General features: G+C 40.5%; 1 protein-coding gene across 3 annotated transcripts in view; it reads right to left on the bottom strand.

Moving 5' to 3' along the window:
* Window positions 1-15,905, bottom strand: part of shroom1 (shroom family member 1) — a 30,510-nt gene extending 14,605 nt beyond the window's left edge. For 2 of the 3 annotated variants that reach the window (XM_010729365.3, XM_019259660.2), the window contains exon 1: window positions 15,676-15,905. The gene's annotated coding sequence lies outside the window, so the exon portion shown is untranslated. Of the gene's footprint in view, window positions 1-15,269; window positions 15,386-15,675 lie in introns of those variants that run through there. The other variant, XM_027273594.1, reaches the window with a different exon arrangement.
* Window positions 15,906-18,857: the final 2,952 nt, after the last annotated feature.

Genomic DNA, 18,857 nt, shown 5'->3' with positions numbered 1-18,857 from the left:
TTGTATGTATGGGAGTTTGGGGTCAGTTAGATATTTTGCCTCGTCTGTATTGTTAGGTCCAGACTTCATAAAAATAAAGATTGTTAAGGATCCATTGTTAGATTTAGTATTTACTGGCAGCGGTGGAACACAATATGTATTAGTATGTTTTCATTAGTGTACCATCACCTGAAAATAAGACTGCTTGTTGTCCTATAATGAGTCCTTTATATCTACAGTGAGAGTCGGGTCCTCAAACAAATCCTGACCTAGATTTGGCCTTTTGCGTTTATTGTCAGTTTGGCAGCCAGAGAGTTTTTCCTACATGTTTGGAAAGAGAGGATGAGGCATGGGAGAGTATTTGCTTGGTCGCAATCTGCAACTTCACCTCTAGGTGCCGCTGAATCCTACACTGGACCTTTAATGCTAAAAAGTCAGCCACAACTAAAAAAAAAAAGCCATGTTTCCATGGCAACAAAAAGAGATAAAAACGTGCCTTGTAATTTGTGGTTCGCTAACAACGTTGTGGAGCGAAACAATAAAAGGTTGGAGAGTTTTTTAGAGGCCGCAGTTATGCGTTGGAAATATCCGACAGTGAGGACATCATCATAAACCCAGTGAAAAGTTTTTTTACTGTGACGATCTTTGTTGAATTTTGCCTTTTAACTGTTGAATTCAAAACATTTTCTGCTTTAGCAAACGGAGCCGAGTCAGCCGTGTCTTTATTTACCCAAAGTTCATGGCAGATTAGTCTTGTTCGAGTTAAGAAGCGGACACGTTAGATTTAGATGTCTCTCAGAAGTCTTTCCCTGAGGCGCTGAAACAGAGCCATCATTAACATTATTGATTGCACCTGTGCGTTTCCTGCCCAGTCAAAATGTCTGCTGTGAAAAAGATCTATGCGTTTTTCTGTTTCCACTTTCTCTGCTCTCTGAAAACACATTTTTAAAAGCTCCTAACGCAAACAGTAAATCAGATGTACTCTTAATGTCTATATTATTTAACTTGCAGACAAACCAGAGTTCAGTTTACTTTTCAAGGACTTACGGTACTCCAGGGTGGCATTGTCAAAACCGCCACCATGGGAGCAAAGTGATACCGAAGAGGCACAAGCTTGTGCATGTGGCTGCGTGGAGACACTATAACCCACAACTCCTTGAGTTTTAGGAAATATTTAATCAGAAACACACATAGAGGACTATAGGATAGACTTAAGACGAGCCACTACAACCTTATCCTGAACATTTATCTGCTGTCTTTTCAAATCTCTGAGCATAAAATGGATGAAGGATGCTGGACTATGACTCAAGTCTCCCACAGGACGTACAAGGCATCGTTCCTATTGTCCCAGATCAAACAGAAAACGGAGAGGAAGCTGTGTTTGAAAAGGTGGAAGTGGTCGGACATCGAGCACTGACAGAGCAAAGCGGGAAAGGGAAAGCCATGTTGCCATGTGGCATTATCACTGATAAAATTCAGCGTGATATGTGGCCGCGTGTTGCTGGGCAGTGCTCACACCGGTGTCTAAAATCTACAGCTGACCAGGAGAAGCTGTCACACTCTAATAAGCTCTGCATTCCTGCACTGACCCGGCCTTAATACTTGGCAATATTAACATTTAGTCAACTTGATTTAATGTTGGCATCGTCACTGAAAGTCTAAGGGAACTGACACGTCTAATGAATACTGAACACGTGCATGTCCTGCCCTGTATGTCACCTTAGCTTAACACTTAATGAAACATGAAATGCAACAAGGTCAGTCGGAGTACATTAATTAGACTCACAAAACAGCTGAACATTTTATATCCTCCTTGATCAACCATTAACCAGGAACTGCCTCATGCCAGGCAGCAGCGAGTTTAAATAATAAAGCTCTGCACTGCAACGGGCCTCTGCAAATGATAAACTTCTTTTTGTTTTACTTTTGTATTAAGGACCCTCCGGGGGGCTGCAATATGATCCAGTCACAGTGAGTTAAACTGGATACTGCAGGAATTCCTCTGCACTAGAATAGTACAGGGCTGCAGGCGCTGGGAGTTTTGTTTGTGTGTAGGTGTGTTTGGTCGGTAAATGGGCTGTGCGAATCATCGTAACTGCGGCATATCGTTTTCAGCACTCGGTATGTGTGTTAAAATGTGAGAACATACTGATCCGGGTCAAAGTCAGGCGTGAAATGATTATAAAAAGGATAATCATGGAAACAGTTAGGTCAAATTAAATACTGTCACAGAGGTATGTCACATACTTTTTTTAAATATGTGAAATAAAAGTTACGCAGCAAGCAACGTGTCTTGTACTTTGCTGGCACCTTCTCAAAGAAACACCATTTATTTGTGCCTGAGCCAACAACCTTGTCTTGACGCAAGGCGGTAACTTCTGATGTAGGAGACGAGATATGACCCGGGTACAAGGCGCACACGTCCTCAAGGCTCGAGGATCAATGTTTCAGCCGGCTCAACGGCATCTCGCAACATCTCTATAAAGCGGGAGATTACCGTATTCAGAGCAAAATGTGTGATACCTCTAACAACAAGGGAGCCACGGTGACAAAAGAGGGCCAGGGTGAAAGAATGTATGAAAGAAAAAAAAAAAAAACACCACAGAAAGTGAGAAAGAAGAGACCGCCAGGCAGGAACCTGAAGACAAACACCACAGGAAAAAAAACACAATAACAAATGACCCACTTCCTGTTCAAAGGTGGGAAAAGTCTCAATGACTCCATCATTACGGAAAAATGTCGAAAAAAACATCTATTGTCCTTCAGTCCCCAGAGTCTCCTCAGGCTCAGGCCGCATCTCTCAACAGCCCCTGAGGACAAACCGTCTGCGGTTTAAGCAGGACAGATAATATTGTCTAACTGAACTGTGCATGTATACTGTCTGAACTAAACCCTGCTATGAGAACTACAAGGACGATTATCAATTTAGATTTTTATCATCACAGATCAGACATAGATTTGGTGCTTTGGACATGTGACGGGAGATTACCGTAATCAGAGCAACAAAAAAAAAAGTATAAAAACTGACATTGTTTGAGAAAACTGTGAAAAAAACTTCATTAAATTTTACACAGAACATATACATGGTGTATGTTTAGAGTTTCAAAGTGTGTGTCTCTTCTGCGTCATCTCTTGCCTATAGCTGTTTTCTGCTTTGTCGGGCTGCAGTAACCCTCTCTGTCCTGTTATGTAATGAGCTGTGGTCCGGCCAGCTGACCGCAGACACATAACACATGCAGAAATTCACCCGTGGTGGCCCCCCGAGCTGGTACTGCGTCACCCATGACACTGCATGACTTCACCAGTGGCACGAGATTGCGCATATTGTTCTCGTGATGTCTGCATTAATTAATCTACGGTGACTTCTATATCGTGACTGAAGATTTGGATTAAGTAGGGCAAACTGAAGCACCACAAATGGGTGATCAAACTGTGGTCATATGAAAGTCCACGAGGACAGAGTCATTAATGAACAAAGTGATTTATTTATTTGAATGAGGGTCAGTTTGTGTTTCATAAGATGTGAGGCTGACAAAAATAAAGCTAAGCAAAGAAGTCTTACTGCAAACAGGGGAGTAGGGAACAATCAAATCCTTGTGCAGGTCGGTATACATTTGCATAACGTGCTCCGTTTGAGGATCTCACTGTTTGCTGCATAAATACAGTGCCTGGTGATTATGGAAATTCACTTATTTCATTTATTTATTTTCAGTTTTAAATAGTCCTTAAAAGCAATATCATTAAAAGGCAATTTGGAGGTATAAGTGGAAGTTTAGGTGTTTTTATCCTATATGTCATCTGTACACAAGAATCTGGCTATATTTTAAAATCATCACTAAAAAGTTGTTGATGACTCATCTTGCACACAGAGGTGTACAGTGGTCCCTTGTTTATCGCGGGGGATACGTTCTAAAAATAACCCGCAATAAACGAAATCTGTGAAGTAAGTTTTACAATTATTATACATGTTTTAAGGCCGTAAAACCCCTAACCACACACTTTTATACACCTTTTTACATGCATTTTGTACAGTACTCGCTTAGTTAATCAGGATGCAGAACACATCCGGTTCTCCCTTAGCCAATTTAGGACACAGAACACAATGTGCGTTCATACTGTACAGTACGCTGTAAAAAAAAAAATCATGCAAAATTACACTAAAAAAATCCACGAAACAGCGAGGCCGCGAAAAGTGAACCGCGTTAAAGCGAGGGACAACTGTATACTAATATTGCATCCACTGAAACCCTTTCTCGAAGCAGAGTGATTTGATTCAGAGTGATTCTGGCCACCATAGTTTCTCCTTCATGTGAGGAAACGAGATAGTGAAGCAAGGGGATTGCAATCGGCAATTACACAGTAGTCCTTTAAAGGAATATTCTCTTTTTATTGTGTAATCAATCTTTGATATTCATACTCATTCAAGGTGTAATTAGTTATTTCTGTTGTGGACCCACTTTCCCTCAGCCTGCCTGCAGAGGAAAAGGTTGTTTAATTATGCAGCTTTTCCTTGTATCCCAACATCATTACATTTTCACAGCCCAATTATCAAGTCTGTCCATTACTTTGTTTCTAAACCAAATCTCAGCAGACAGTGACTATTTTTATAGTTTAATGCCTTCTTGAAAGTGACAGACCGTGACACTAACTAACAATATAAAAGCCATTCAATAAAACAATATCTATCAGCATATCAAACACATGACATCTTTATGGTGGTATGGCACTCTGACCCTCAGTAACTGATCATTTTTGACTGGTTTGGTTGTTTGGCACAGGCACACGGACAGGAATGTGCTCGATAAGCAGTTAGGGCAGGTACAGCATGTAAAACAAACAGATTGTTATATTCACAGGCCTCCGTTTGACAGCTTAAAACCTAATACGCAAATCTTATACAGACATTCAAATTTTCAGCTACTGATTAATTCTGTTTATCTAAAACATCCACCACAGGCCAGAGTCAAAGTTGTTATTGCAATTGCATCACTAGTCCTCTAGTTGCCATCTGGGCTGGATCCTGCTCTTAGTTTGGAAAATATTGAAAATATTGCCAAAGCTTTAATACTGTGTACACTGCTGCATTCAAATACAATTTACGTAACAGGTCATCTGTGCAAGTATCACATTATCTATTGCCATGTGCAGGTGAATATACCTGATAAGAGGATAGTCTGCAGGACACTTCCTGGTAGAACAAACAACTGTGTATACAGAAGGACGGCAGGTAGATACACCTTTAGGGTTACATTCCATTAAGCATTATGGTCACTTGTTGCACAGTGATTTTAGTTTAAAAGGTCCAGTGGGTAACATTTAAAGGGATCTGCTGACAGAAATGAAATATAATCTTCATAACTATGTTTTCATCTGTGTATAATCTCCTGAAAATAATAACTATTATATTTACGTTACCTTAGAATGACCCTTCTATATCTACATATGGAGCGGGTCCTCTTGCATGGTGTCCGCTATGTTGAACCACCATTTAAGCAATTGTTGCAGCTCTATCAGAAACGGCGACAAGATCAAACCACCTTTTTCCATCCAAACTTTTGAACACTTTTGAGTTTTGTTTTGTCTTTCAGGCATTCACTTGTCACGTAAAGATGGAAAAAATAGTTAGTTAGTTAGTTTCGGTACTCATTACATAACAACATTAGATATTTAATCATGTGATTTGGTGAACATGCAAGGGAAGAAGTGCCAGATTAATAATGTACCAAGGGAAACGCCTAAGCACTCATGAATGCATGAACTGCAAATAGGTCTGACAGTCAGACAATCATCACAGTCGTCAGATGATCATTTCAACCATTTAGCTACAGTAGATGGAAGTAAGGCTATAGGTTATTCAGAGACCGCACACCTACATCTTTCATGGGAAAGCCCGCAGAACTTTATCCCTGTGCTTCTGCAGCCACAAATCCTCAGTCTGTACATCAACACACTATCCTATTCACTTTGAGAAACTCAGACTACATAATTAGAGCTGGGTGTTTCCCCCTCCTGTAATCATTCGACCTCCTGCAGTGGCCAAAGTCAGGTTACAGTACTAAATGACCCGCTGAGCTCCAAGACAACAGCATTCCACGTCTGGCCTTATTGCTCCCTAAGACCCATCTAATATGAGGCAATTACAGCCAATGAATGGACATTTTTAGACCACAAGAAGCTACACAGGAACTAGTTTTGAAAGGAGAAAACACATACCAGTCTCCTACGGTATGTAATCTCCTACTGCTACCACTAAGATTCAGACATTAAAGCAGTTAAAGTCAACCTTCATAATACCTTTTGTTTGCTTTTTGTAAGGGCCCTGCATACCCCTGAATGTGTGTTCAGTTTTCACTGATTAGAGTCCAGCTCAGGAAAGGGAAGGTGGATCTATGCTGGAAAGTATACCAGGTGATCGGGCTCCAACACTGATAATGTTGCGCACACACTGGATTTTGTTCCTCGTTGATGTCAAAAGGCCTTTTTTACCGAAAACATTTTGACGTCACAGCAGGAAAAGCGATGGCCGGATTCCATTTAGTTGCTTTGGTTTCAGGTTCTGGTATTGTTCTCGCTGGCTCACTGACACACTGTTACGGTATACTGGGACACTTGAGTAGAACTTTTGCTGTTCCTGAGTCCACGTATTCACTCCAAGTCATGAAGCGAAGTCAAGATGTTTGAGACAGTGTTTGACGAGTTTCTTATTCAAAAACATATTAACTGCTTGATGACAATAACAATAAATGTTTGATAAGGAGGTGCATGGTTTACACCTCTGTGGACTGCTCCTTCAGTTTAAGCTTAAAAAACCTCCACACCATTTCATGTCCTGCCTGTGTTTTGCCTCAGCATGCAATAAACAGACTGTTTTTTCATGGCATCCATTTTGGCCTGTCAGAGATGGAAAAGCACAGGTGGAATTAATAACATTAATGATTGCTGCATTCCATTTCAGTAAGCCATTCAGGGCTCTGTTAATGTGCGAGCGCATTCACTGACGTGGCTTCCTGGAAGACTTTATGCAATGTTACGATTTACACCTGTGCTCTTAGCAACATGAGGATGCTTAAGGTGGAATTTCTCCCACCGTAACTGGCAAAAACTTATCGAGTGAATAAGGGAGATATAAACTGAAGGGAGCATGTACAGGCTGACACAGTCCCGAGGTGAAGTCTAATCAGTCCAAAAAACAAAAAAACACTTGTGGTGTTATACGTCGGCGATGGCTACATATATTCACTTTCTTGCAGAGAGTTACATCAGAGGATCAATACCACTCGAGCACAAAGGCTGAAAACAAAGGGAAACAGCTAGCCTAGATCATAGGCAGACATAAATGTGGATGTTGTATCTATGACCGTTTCGAAGCGAAGAGTGTGGTGGCTTTGGCCACAGCCATAATCGTCTGTAGAACTGAGGTGAGGTGACACCTAGGTGGTCAAACAAGCCACCTGTAACAGCATCAACCAAATGGCCATGCTGTTAATTATGCATAACTTTAGGCCTTAATATAATTTGAAGTTGAGTTCTATAAAAAAAAAAAAATCAGCCTCAGTACAGTTGTCATGGATGACGAAATTAGCCATATAGACCAAAACAGTTTTTTGTACCAGGTGTTTATTATGCTTATTTCTGCTGTGAAGTTGGACATTTTAACACAGGGGACTATGGAGACTGACTCGTTCTGCAGCCAGCCTCGTGGCCATTTGAGGAACTGCAGATTTCCGCACTTCTGCATTGGCTTCACTTCACAAAGTCATGGAGGAAGCTGCTTAGATCAGTCAAAGTTTGGTTACATCTTGTTTGCTTGGTAACTTAATTAAGGAGGAGTTGTAAAAGTACTTTTGCCTGATTAGAGCTGTACTCTTTGCTCAATGTTGACACAACACGTCTGATTGACTTTTTGTCTACTGCACTTTAATTCCACTGCAATTATTCTGATGACCTCACGTGATTCCTAGCATGCACTCCACCCAACATTAACTCATCAACAAGAAAAACTGAAAACACCTTCAAGGAAAAACACACACCCAGTCACATCCAATAATCAGAGCAAATGTCAGTCATGCATCCTTGTGGTCACTTTAATGGGTGGCCGGTAAAATAACACATCTTGCTCTTCAAGGAGCCGCATTACACAGAAATTCTACAAAGCCACTGACATCAGAGGAAAAGGCTCACTGATGGCAGGGATTGTTCACGTACGCAGCTCCTGCTGTTACATGGGCATGTCAGTGACATCATGTCTGGCGAGGAAGGAGAAACCGCTGAAAACAAAAAGAGAAATGTGAGGATAAATGAGGAAAGGTGTGAGAAAGTGGGTCACTATCCACTAATACGGCGTGATGAAAGTGAACAGACATGCCTCTTAATCTCCCCTTTTATACCTGCCAGGATGCTTTAGGAAGCATGAAAAGGACAGGCCAGATACACGATACGCTGCCGTGTAGAGCAGTGGCTGCAGGACAACAGGGGAAACATTTGCACGGTGTTACACGGGAGATTTGAATGGCAAAAGAACCTTCCGGGCAGACAGAGACGCTGTGTGATGGCAAACTGTTCGCAGCCACTGACCCCAACATGGCTGCCGCTGAAGTCAACAACAGGTCGGAGCCAAACATTCTTGAGACGGTAGATTTCGGATCTTTTTGAGAAGAGTGTGTTTTCACGCTGATACAGTGAGCAGAATAATCCATGTGGAAATGATAATCCATAATTAAAACTCCAATAATTTATTGGCTTTGACAGTCTAGGATCAAATCTCACTCTTGCTCCCTTCTTTGCACTTGTGTTTGCCACTCATTCCTCAGGCACACAGGTTAAAGTAGGTGAGGGTAAACTTTGCTGAAGACAAAGATGAGTCTCAGCATTTGTGTTGATGTACCAGCTTTTTAAATAACGACATACCTGAGACAAATATTGACTTAGCATGTATTTAGTGGTTTTGTTCATACTTCTAGCAAATCTTGCCCTGAAGACAGATGCTGACCTAAAAAATGTTAACTCATCGGTGCAGAGCAGAACAGAACAACAGACCTTGTGAGGCACAATTTGATATGGAAAAAGCCCAAAGCACACAAAAATAACAGATGGCTTGGTCGCATCTCTCGAGGTATTCGATTTCGCCAAACCTATCATTTCGGACGGCCTGAGCTTTGAAATTTATGTGCAAACCTCGTGAAAACAGCCTCCCTGAAGTGGATTTTGTTGGACTGTGATCAATTTATTCCTTGAATTCAGTTGAAAACATCCCAAGTTTCAGGTGGACACTGTCTTCAGTTTCAGACTTCCTCGCAGACAAACATCATCCAAAAGCTAAATAAGAATAGGTCGGCATCAACGGCAGAATCTAAATTTGTCAGGATGACCAGATTTTATGACTAAATGAACACGTATTACAGCAGAATCTTTGTATTACCCGTCATAACTATAAAAAGTCTCCATTAGGGGCGCATAAAAAGAAGGGGAAAGTTTGTGCGAGTGGGCTCTCTCTGAGCCAAACATCTGACTAACAAGGAATTTATTTCCTCTCTCCTCTGTCTCGCTCTCTCAACCTCCACAGCAGGCCTACGGGGGGGACTTCTCTGTAAAATGAACCTGGAATAAATTTGATTTAGTTAGACAGCTAAGCTCAGAAAAAAAAAAACTGCAAAGATATAGATTTCAAGTCCTCAATTACTTTTCCATGCCTACATACTGTACAGACTAGTGCAGCTACATTTTTAAAATCCTACCTGTAAATAGCAGTTCAGATAAGATGCACTTCCTTCATTCTTGTCGCAGACAGGGGGAAAAACGTTCTGGCATTAAAGGAAGCTTTTGTCATTTAATAAATGTGTTCCAGGTTGATAGGTTTGTCATTCTTTGAGCTGTTATGTAACACTTGACCTGAGTAACCCTGGGTAAAAAGTTTGTTTGTGCTGCTTTATAATGAGAATAATGTAACAGTTAAAAGGTTGCACGTGGATCGTCGTTTTGCCCTCACACCACCTCTGTCTCCATCAGCGTATTTAACAACAGAACACATGTCGGAGCTGTACCGAAAGAACAAATACATGCCTAAATAGCTCATAATTACACATCAGTCCCACCTACACCTCGGGCTGTAGACGGTGCGCTGCAGAAGATCTGTCATTGTATCAACGCCTCTGCAGAGACGGGAAGCTCTGTGTTAACTTTTAATTGTCCTGCTTTTGAAACTTATACAGTAACCTAATAGTACTGATCATCACGCTCAGGAGTCAAGTGATTTCTAATCTCCATTGTGTTTCCCAGCACCCAGTCTGCCACCGTGGTTAATTTTGGGGTGAGCTGATCACAATGGGCTCCTTTTTTCCTGCTGGCAGCGCAGGTTTCCTACCTCAGAGGAGGGGAGGAGAGGGGGGGCGCGGGGGAGGAGGGGTGGTGGTGGTAAAGGGGGTGTCGGCGAGTGGGGCGTTAAGGCTGTAAAATAAATCACACAGAGATTAAACTTCACCGGAAAACAGCAAAACACACTCTGGACTTTGTAACCTGGGAGAATACAATGGTGTTGTAGTCAGATGTGGTGCTACCTGAGGAAGCATTGGTATGACTCCTGGGGGGAACATTACTCTTTCCTACAATGCTACAGCCATTTCAAATGAAAAATATATCCATGCATGCAAGTCAGTATTTCTTCTTAGAGCTTCCACTATTATTTACATGTGGTTTATTGTAGAGTCAGCTGGGAGATTATTAGTCTCAAAGGTCATATGAAAATCAATCAGTCTGGATGTTGAAAAGAGCCATCACTGTCAGGCAAAATGTGAAACAAAGGTACTGGAAGTGATGTTACTTTCACGAATGATACATCAGCAGATTCTGTTAATAAATCGATGAATCATTAGTCTATTAAATGTCAAGAAGTTTTAGCTGAAAAAAAAATAATTGAATAGATCAACAGGGTTCCTACACCTTCTGAAACATCAATTTCAAGGACCTCAAGGACTTTTCAGGCCCAGTTCCTTCAAATTCAAGGACCCAACATGGTATAGTTTGAGACACGGATAAAAGTTAAATGCGGTTAAACGTTCGAGGCAGTGGGAGACACACATGCACACAGCAGAATGTAGCCAATTTATTGGAGTTAAGTAAAGAAAATCTAATTAAGTTTCATTTAAAAACTTTTAAGGCCTTGATTTTCCCTCAAATTCACAAACTTTCAAGGATTTCAAGGATGTGCGGGATCCAGGGATTCATTAATTATCAAAATTCATTTCGGTGCAGACTCTGTAAAAACAGAAAAAAGGGAAACAAACTCAGTCGCATATTTACTCATGGCAGAAGCACATCAACTGAAAAAAAAAAACAACAAATCTGAGCAAGTTAACAAACTGTAACAAGCAAAACGCTTTTGAAACCTCCCGATAAGAACAGACCAAAAGAGCATCACGGCCACAGCGTCACACAGCCATGCCCGGTGGAATTTAGGGGTAAGTTGCTGAGAAAAAAGAAAAAAAAAACGCTTATTAAAAGATATTTCAGCAACGTAGACTAAAAAAAAAAAAGTCCCAATAATTCCCCATAACTAAGTCACAACACCGGTGATGAAGTCACTCCAGCTCCGACTGGACATCCACAAAAAGAAGACATTGAACCTCCACTTCCAGCCATGTCAGACAGCTGTAAATGCCTCTTTTATTAGTCAAAATCGCGGCTATATTACTGTGTCTGCGGCCAGCTCGAGTGTCAGTGACAACCCCTCACCCACACCTTTTCATCAGGGTCTATGAAACCTGAGAAGGCCCTGCAGCAGACCTGTTAGCACGGTGTATTATGGAGGTACAGTACACACACACACACACACACACACACACACACACACACACACCCCAGTCTGTTTGTTAATGCATCCATGACCTTTATTATCAATGTCAACATTTTAGAACTTAAAGTTACAGTCTATGATCAGTGTAGTGATCATTTTGCACGTGTGGTATGGATTTGGGTTCCCACTTGGTTTCTTCCGCGCTTGTTTCGTACAAGTGTAACACGACGCACCGTTCTGCCAGTGGTTTCACATAATAATACTAATAATAATAATAATGATGATAATAATAATAATAATAATACCTTTATTTATATAGCACCTGCTTTGACAGACAAGCATGAACAAAATACTCAAAATAATAAGAAGAACCAACAACATTTAGAAGACAACAAAAAGCAATTAAAAAATAATAATAAAAATTAAAAATGAATTAATCAACAGGTGACAGAGGCAAAACACACAGAGGCAGGGAAGAAGATTACTAGTGCTATTACCAAATGTTGGCTTGCAACCAACATTTCACACATTTGTCAGCCCTCGAGGATACAAGGTCAGGTAACAATGTGGAGCTGCATGGTTGCCAACTATTTTGATAATATATTGATCGTTAAAGTGATTGTGTTTATTGTCTCTGCAGTGTGTACTTTCGGTCTATCTATAGGTGATTTAAGTAGGGAAGGGAGTAGGAAACATTGACACATGACATATGACACTGCCATATCCTATAATGACAGTCATATAGGGCCAATACAATAGTGTAGGTGTGGTCCTGTCAGATAACCAGAATAGGCAGACAGACACACATAACCATACACACTTTCCAGCCTGCCCTCAGGATGTCTCGTTTCAGCCGGCGATAACCTCTGTCAGCCATTCGTCTCTTTCTCATCCATCTGTTCTATAGGACCTCAAGAGGCCTCTCTGTTCCTCTAACAAAAGGAGGAGGACCTGACAATAACTCACCACTGCAGACCGGTGAGTGGTCAAACCCAGGTTTGAAAAAAAAAAAGTCCCCGGGCCTTGCCAGCACAAAAGAGCTCTAAGGTAACAACTGAAGAGAAGACACTAGACAAAAGGTAAGGAGAGAGCTGGAAAGGTTGTGAATGTCTGAGAGTGCTGGATGTTGGCCTATGTTCCACAAACACGTGTGTTGTGGAATAAACCCATGTGCTTTCTGTCTTGGATATCTCTCAGAGGAGGTTTGGCATTAAAACAGTAAAATCTGCACAGCAGCAAACCAAAACAATGACCTGAAAAACCCTAAAACGCTCTATAGAGTCAAGCTGTCATTCTCTGTGGTCGTCCCATTTTACACTTGGAGTCTTTTGAGCTGTGAAAATATTGATTGTAGATGTGTTATGTCAGAGCCACAGTCATAACTACTTATCTTTCTCGACTACAGAGAAAAACCGCTAACCTCTAAATAAAAAGACATCATTTGTTGGATTCCATTCACAGCATGCCTGCTAGTTTCAACAACCTCAGATTCCCTTCCTATTACTTCCTATTACTTATTAATCTCTGTGGGGAAATTTTAACTCTGATATGGCATCTTGAGCAGGCGTTTCTCTTCCTCGCCTGGTCTTCTTATCGGTGTTTAAAGAGACCTTCCCGGTTATTACCTCAATGATGTCATACAAGCTGAGCATGCAGGAATACCTGTATGTTACAGTCATGCACTCAAAAACGTGAAGATATAATCTCAGACACTTACGAGGACTTTTTTTTTAAGCATGACATCAGGATGAAGCAGAACACCACATCTTATCCTCACTATGTTAACTACAGTTTAATATATAGATATAAACAATATCCTGAAATTCTTCCAGTGTCAACCTGAATAATCGGACTTCATGGCCCATAAATTACTTGATAATAAAGGGTCTAGTAGAATCTTAAATCTCCGTTATTCCTTCAACATAATATCATTACAAATGATCTCCTGTACCTGAACTTCGCCAGACTGAGTCAATCATTTGACAGTTTAAAAATAACACCACTGAATTCCCCATCCTTTACAATGAGTCACTCACTAAACACCTATTTCCTTAAAGCATTCATTTTCCTGAGACTAACAGTGTCAGTGAAAGCCTCACATCGTGGAGGTCCAAAGAGAGAGGTGGGATTACAACAAGATCACACAGTACAGGTGGCCTAAGAATAACAGAAACCAACCACCTATTAACTGATTTATAACCACGACACCTTGCTGCTACATCCTTGGCTGTGATCCCGCTCTGTTGGTTAGGCAGCAGCGTCGGGTTACTTGATAAACATTTCGGCACATTTCATTTCTGGTTTGCGTAGCCGCACTGGTTAGTTCATTCTTGTCGAGGTGGGCAGTGTAAAAGGTCACCGAAAGAATGTAAACATCAGTCGAATACACACACACACACACACACACACACACACACACACACAGTAATTTTCCACTGTTACAAAAGGAACGACCACGCACGCTGTGTCGAACGACACAGCTCCAAACTCGTTCTATTTTGGGTATTTTGAGGTTTGATTTATGTCTAAAAACAGCGCGACTGCAATACATCTGAAGGTCGATGTTGTGCACACACATTTTCCAGTTACCTTCAGAGGAAGCGGGAATGAGAGAGGCACAGAGAAAGATCAGGTTTCAGCACCCGAGCAAAGTTTATGTGTACTGGCCCATGGCTTTGTGACCCTGGCTTATTTTATAGCTTTGTCCCTCTATTTGTTTCCGGCTTCCTTTCTTCTTTAATCTTCCTGCAAACACACACACACACACACACACACACAAGCGACTTAAGCCATCCTACAAACAACCACCTGTATGCAGCAATTACCAAATGTGTGTATTGCTTTGCCACATGCTTTGGCTTTGAGTCAAGTTCTCATGCATGTTCGTCACTGAGTCAGAACTCAGACTGACCCCGAGCATCCGTCAGTGCTCGGCTGTGCATCAACAGGTGTTTGTGGTGGATGCATGCTTTGGGTTCTGACGAGTGCACCCACATCCACTCTGCCAGGGTCTCTCTGCAGCCTCCGGGTCAGACTCGGTGGGTGCTGTGGACGCAGTCGAGCCGGGTCACGGCAGCAGCCGAGCGCAGGAGCACACAGAGAGGCCCAGTGTGTGCTGCTCCTCCTGCTCCCACCATCTGACCAACGCACCGCATGAGTGCTTCAGTTTCAGCCAAAGCACAAAACACCAGTGTCTGGTTTCCCCCTCCCCATCACCACCACCACCACCACCACCACCTCCAAAGCAGTCCCTGCCACAGCCGTGGCGCCTTTTGTTCCCACTTTAAATAAAACATAGTCCAGTCATTAGGTAGAAAGGCCCTCCTGTGCATAATTCAGGGTCAGGTATCAATTTGAGGCCAAGGAGATAAGGTTAGGAAAGGACAATGCCATGTTGTTCTCACAATATTAAACACAACAGACGCTGCATAAGTAACGGACGACATAGAAAGTTATGGCAAATGTGGTGATAATAGTAGTTACTTATCATCATCATGTTCACCATCAGTTCATCTGCCAGCTTTTCCACAGCTCCAAGTGTCTAATATATTTTATAAAGATACAAAAGCTATTAGAACATTTTACAACAAAATATAAGAAATTCAGAAGCAATTCAACAGGTGTTGAAAAATACAACAACTATGAGCATTAATAAAGACTGTTTACGTGAGCAGCTGTAGCTCATGCGTCTATTTCACAAGCGACACGTATTACAACTCCCAAAAAGGACTACACCTATAAAGATAGGTTGAACATAAAAATGTTTGGTTTATAGTGTCATAAGACTATCTCATGAACATTTTCCAGACACACAGTGAGCAGCAGGCTGGCAGCTGACAACCGAAACTGAGCAGCCACAGCGATACTACTACATGCACCTGCTGCTGCCCCAAGTCCCCTTCACGTACCTGCTGATTCCCGGTTCTTCAACTTGTAGTCCTTGTTTCTCTCGGATATGTTTCCTTTCCTTCGAAATAATATCACTTAAAAAAATACATATACTGAGGGGTAACATTCACTTTTTTTTTGTAGTTGAATGTCGTGCCTCGCATCCCCTGGTAATGAGCTTTTCTTTTCCCTTCGCCCGCAGTTAGCTTACTTTATTCCCTGGAGAGAGAGAGAAGCGGATGAAAGGTAACAGAGGACCACGTAGACCAATTAGACGCGGCAGGAGGCGGGCACTGTGGGGATACACGACATCCTATTGGTCGGTCCGTGTTAATGGCGGAGCAGTAAAAACAGGGTTTTTTTTTCCTGTATTGTTTTGATGTTGTTTAGTTCACTGAGAAGAGGCCAGAGCTGAAACTGCACAGTGACACCTTTACTGCTCCACTGAACTCACCGACAGAGACATGGAGTGTGAAGTGCAGGCTTCAACAAATAAGACATTCACACATTTAAGGAAAATGATCATCTTTAAGATATGATAACAAAAACAAAAAAAACAATTCAAAATTTTTTTTTTTACAGTCCACATAAGAGTTAATGTTCTTGGAGCAGTGGACTAAAAGGTGGATTTGAAAGGAGCTAATCATTTCTAAGAGGCTCTGCAATGCAAAGCTATATAAACTACTCTGAATACCTTTGTTTCACACACAGAAAGATTAACAACTGAGGTTACATTGTTCGGATGGTTCAGGATACGGTAAAAGAACAAATTATGAACATCTTACAGGCCACAACCAAGGTTTTTTTTTTCATCCAGCTCCTCCATAAAAAACAGCAAGAGAACCTGTTAAACATTTTTTCCAAGGTGATATGATTGTTGAGTAAAACTTTTACTTTCAGTAAACATAAAGCAGCTCGGTGAAGTTTTCTTTTGAGCAAACAGTCGTGTTTACATCAAGCAAGTTTTTTATATCTTGAGTTTTTATAAGCTGCATCTGCAAAGCGGTTAGATAAATGTAATAAATAAAAAGTATAATAATCCCCTCTTAGATGTAGAAGTATAAAATGAAAAGACCAAGTAAATACTTGGTACAATACAGACAGCCTAAATCTCTGCCTAGATTATATGTACAGTACATTTATTTAAAAAACACAACATGCTACAGTTACATATATGCCATGTACATGCCAATATACAAAAAGAAGCAATATTAATATATGGCAAAAAGCTGATTTACTAGGATGTACCAAAAAAGTTCTCTGACTACAAGTTCTCTCCAGAATGAGTGCAATAACTATTCCCCATTGTGAAACGTAGCGTGCCGTTTTCTCCATCTTTAAATCATCAATCAAAACTTAAAACCATTAATCCAAGCATTCTACTAGATCTGTGAATGTTTCTTTTTTTTTTTTAAACTCGTGTATGACAGTAACAGCTCAAAACCTTCATTCCTTCCTGGTTTCCTTTCAGGAAATTAACACTATTAAACACTTCAATCTATCTTTCCTCACACCTGTTTATTGTGCCATTATTTCAGTGTAAGTGATAACATTAATGACAACCCTCACTGATAACAAGGCTGAAACTGATGGGATGTAGTGATGTGTCGGTCGTGAACGAGCTGGTTCAAAGAGCCGGCTCTGCTGCGTGAGCCGTTGAGTGATAGCAGAAAAAGAAGCAGCATCTGGACACATTTTAAAAATTTTGAAAACACAAGTGTTTCTATCTGCTTTCTGTAGCAGAATGGTTCTACAAGCAAGTTAGCGCATTCATTGGGCGGTTTCAGAGAGTTACAAGGGCCTACAATTGGCTATAGAAGTGTATTGATATTAGGAAAGGTATTTTTTTACTTTTGAATACTTCAGTACAAAGAATGTGTTGAATATATACATGACATATGTGTACACATACAAATCATAAGTGAAAATAGTACTAAATCTGAGTTATAAAAGGTATAAGTGGTAAAATGAAGAGCCGTTTGGGAGTCGAAAGGGCCGGCTCTTCTTGGTGAGCTGAGTCAAATGATCTGACTCCCTAAAAAGAACTGAACTTCCCATCACTAATGGGATGACATCAATAACAATAGCAACTCATGACCACTTAGTGGCAAATTATGCACTAAAGCCAGGCCTTGTGGCAGCAGCTCTGTGTGTTGAACTAAGTATTTACTCGAGTATTTTCATTTTATACTTATTTATCTAAGAGGGGATTATTATACGTTTTACTCTATTACATTTATCTAACAGCTTTGCAGATGCAACTGTCAAACACATTCGGTTTGAGTTTATAAAATACAATGCATTGCATGGTTTAGTCTACCCAACAGTATGAACTCACCCGGGTGCAACACATAATGCTGCTTACACATTAATGCAGTACTAATAATAATCCAATAATACTTAGATAATAGTTTAACACAGGCAGGAGCATTATACATTTGATACTGAGTATATATTATAGCTAATACTTATGTTCTTACTGAATAACATTTTTAATGTAAAACTTTTAGGCTGCATCGGCTATGTAATGAAGCATTTACATATTGTGGTATTCCTATCTTTTTATAAGGGAACTGAATATAAATACACACACTATATTAACCACTGTTCTGTATGCAATGTCCCTCGTATTCATATTTCAACCTGTGGCCACTGTTCATGCTTATGTTTAATTATTGACTACATGTAATCCAGACAGAGCTTTAGGCTCTTTGTAACTGTTAGCTCCTTTAAAAGAAAAAAAAAGCAAAGAAAATCTGACATTTGCTACTTACAAGAAATAAATAAATTTAAATGGAAAAAAAAGAAAGAAAAAAAAAAAAAGTCTTAGTTCCCAAAATACTAAGATGATTTTGCCTGTCGTGCATTTATTTCAGCAGCATGCAACCTCAACATAAGGATAAAAATGTTATTAAATGACATGTTATTAGACTTCAGGAGTACAAAAACAGGCAGTACAACTAAATGTAAACATGACTGTTTGCTCAAAAGAAAACTTCAGTGCTGCTTTGTTTACTGTTCAGTACATTGTAAAATGTAAAATTCTTCAATTAGGCAGTCATTGACCTTTTACGTGCTTAGCTCTTCAAATTTTACTTATTTACTATTATATCAAATCGGAAAAACGTTTTCTACAGGTTCTCTAGGTGTTTAAGCAGTCTCATGATCTGTTCCATTTGCTGCTGAAACAAAAATGAGTGAC

This window comes from Larimichthys crocea, chromosome XXII (genome assembly GCF_000972845.2).
Source record: "Larimichthys crocea isolate SSNF chromosome XXII, L_crocea_2.0, whole genome shotgun sequence".
NCBI lineage: Eukaryota > Metazoa > Chordata > Actinopteri > Sciaenidae > Larimichthys > Larimichthys crocea.
Note: the sequence above shows the minus strand (reverse complement) of the source record. Positions and strands in the feature narration are given on the sequence as shown.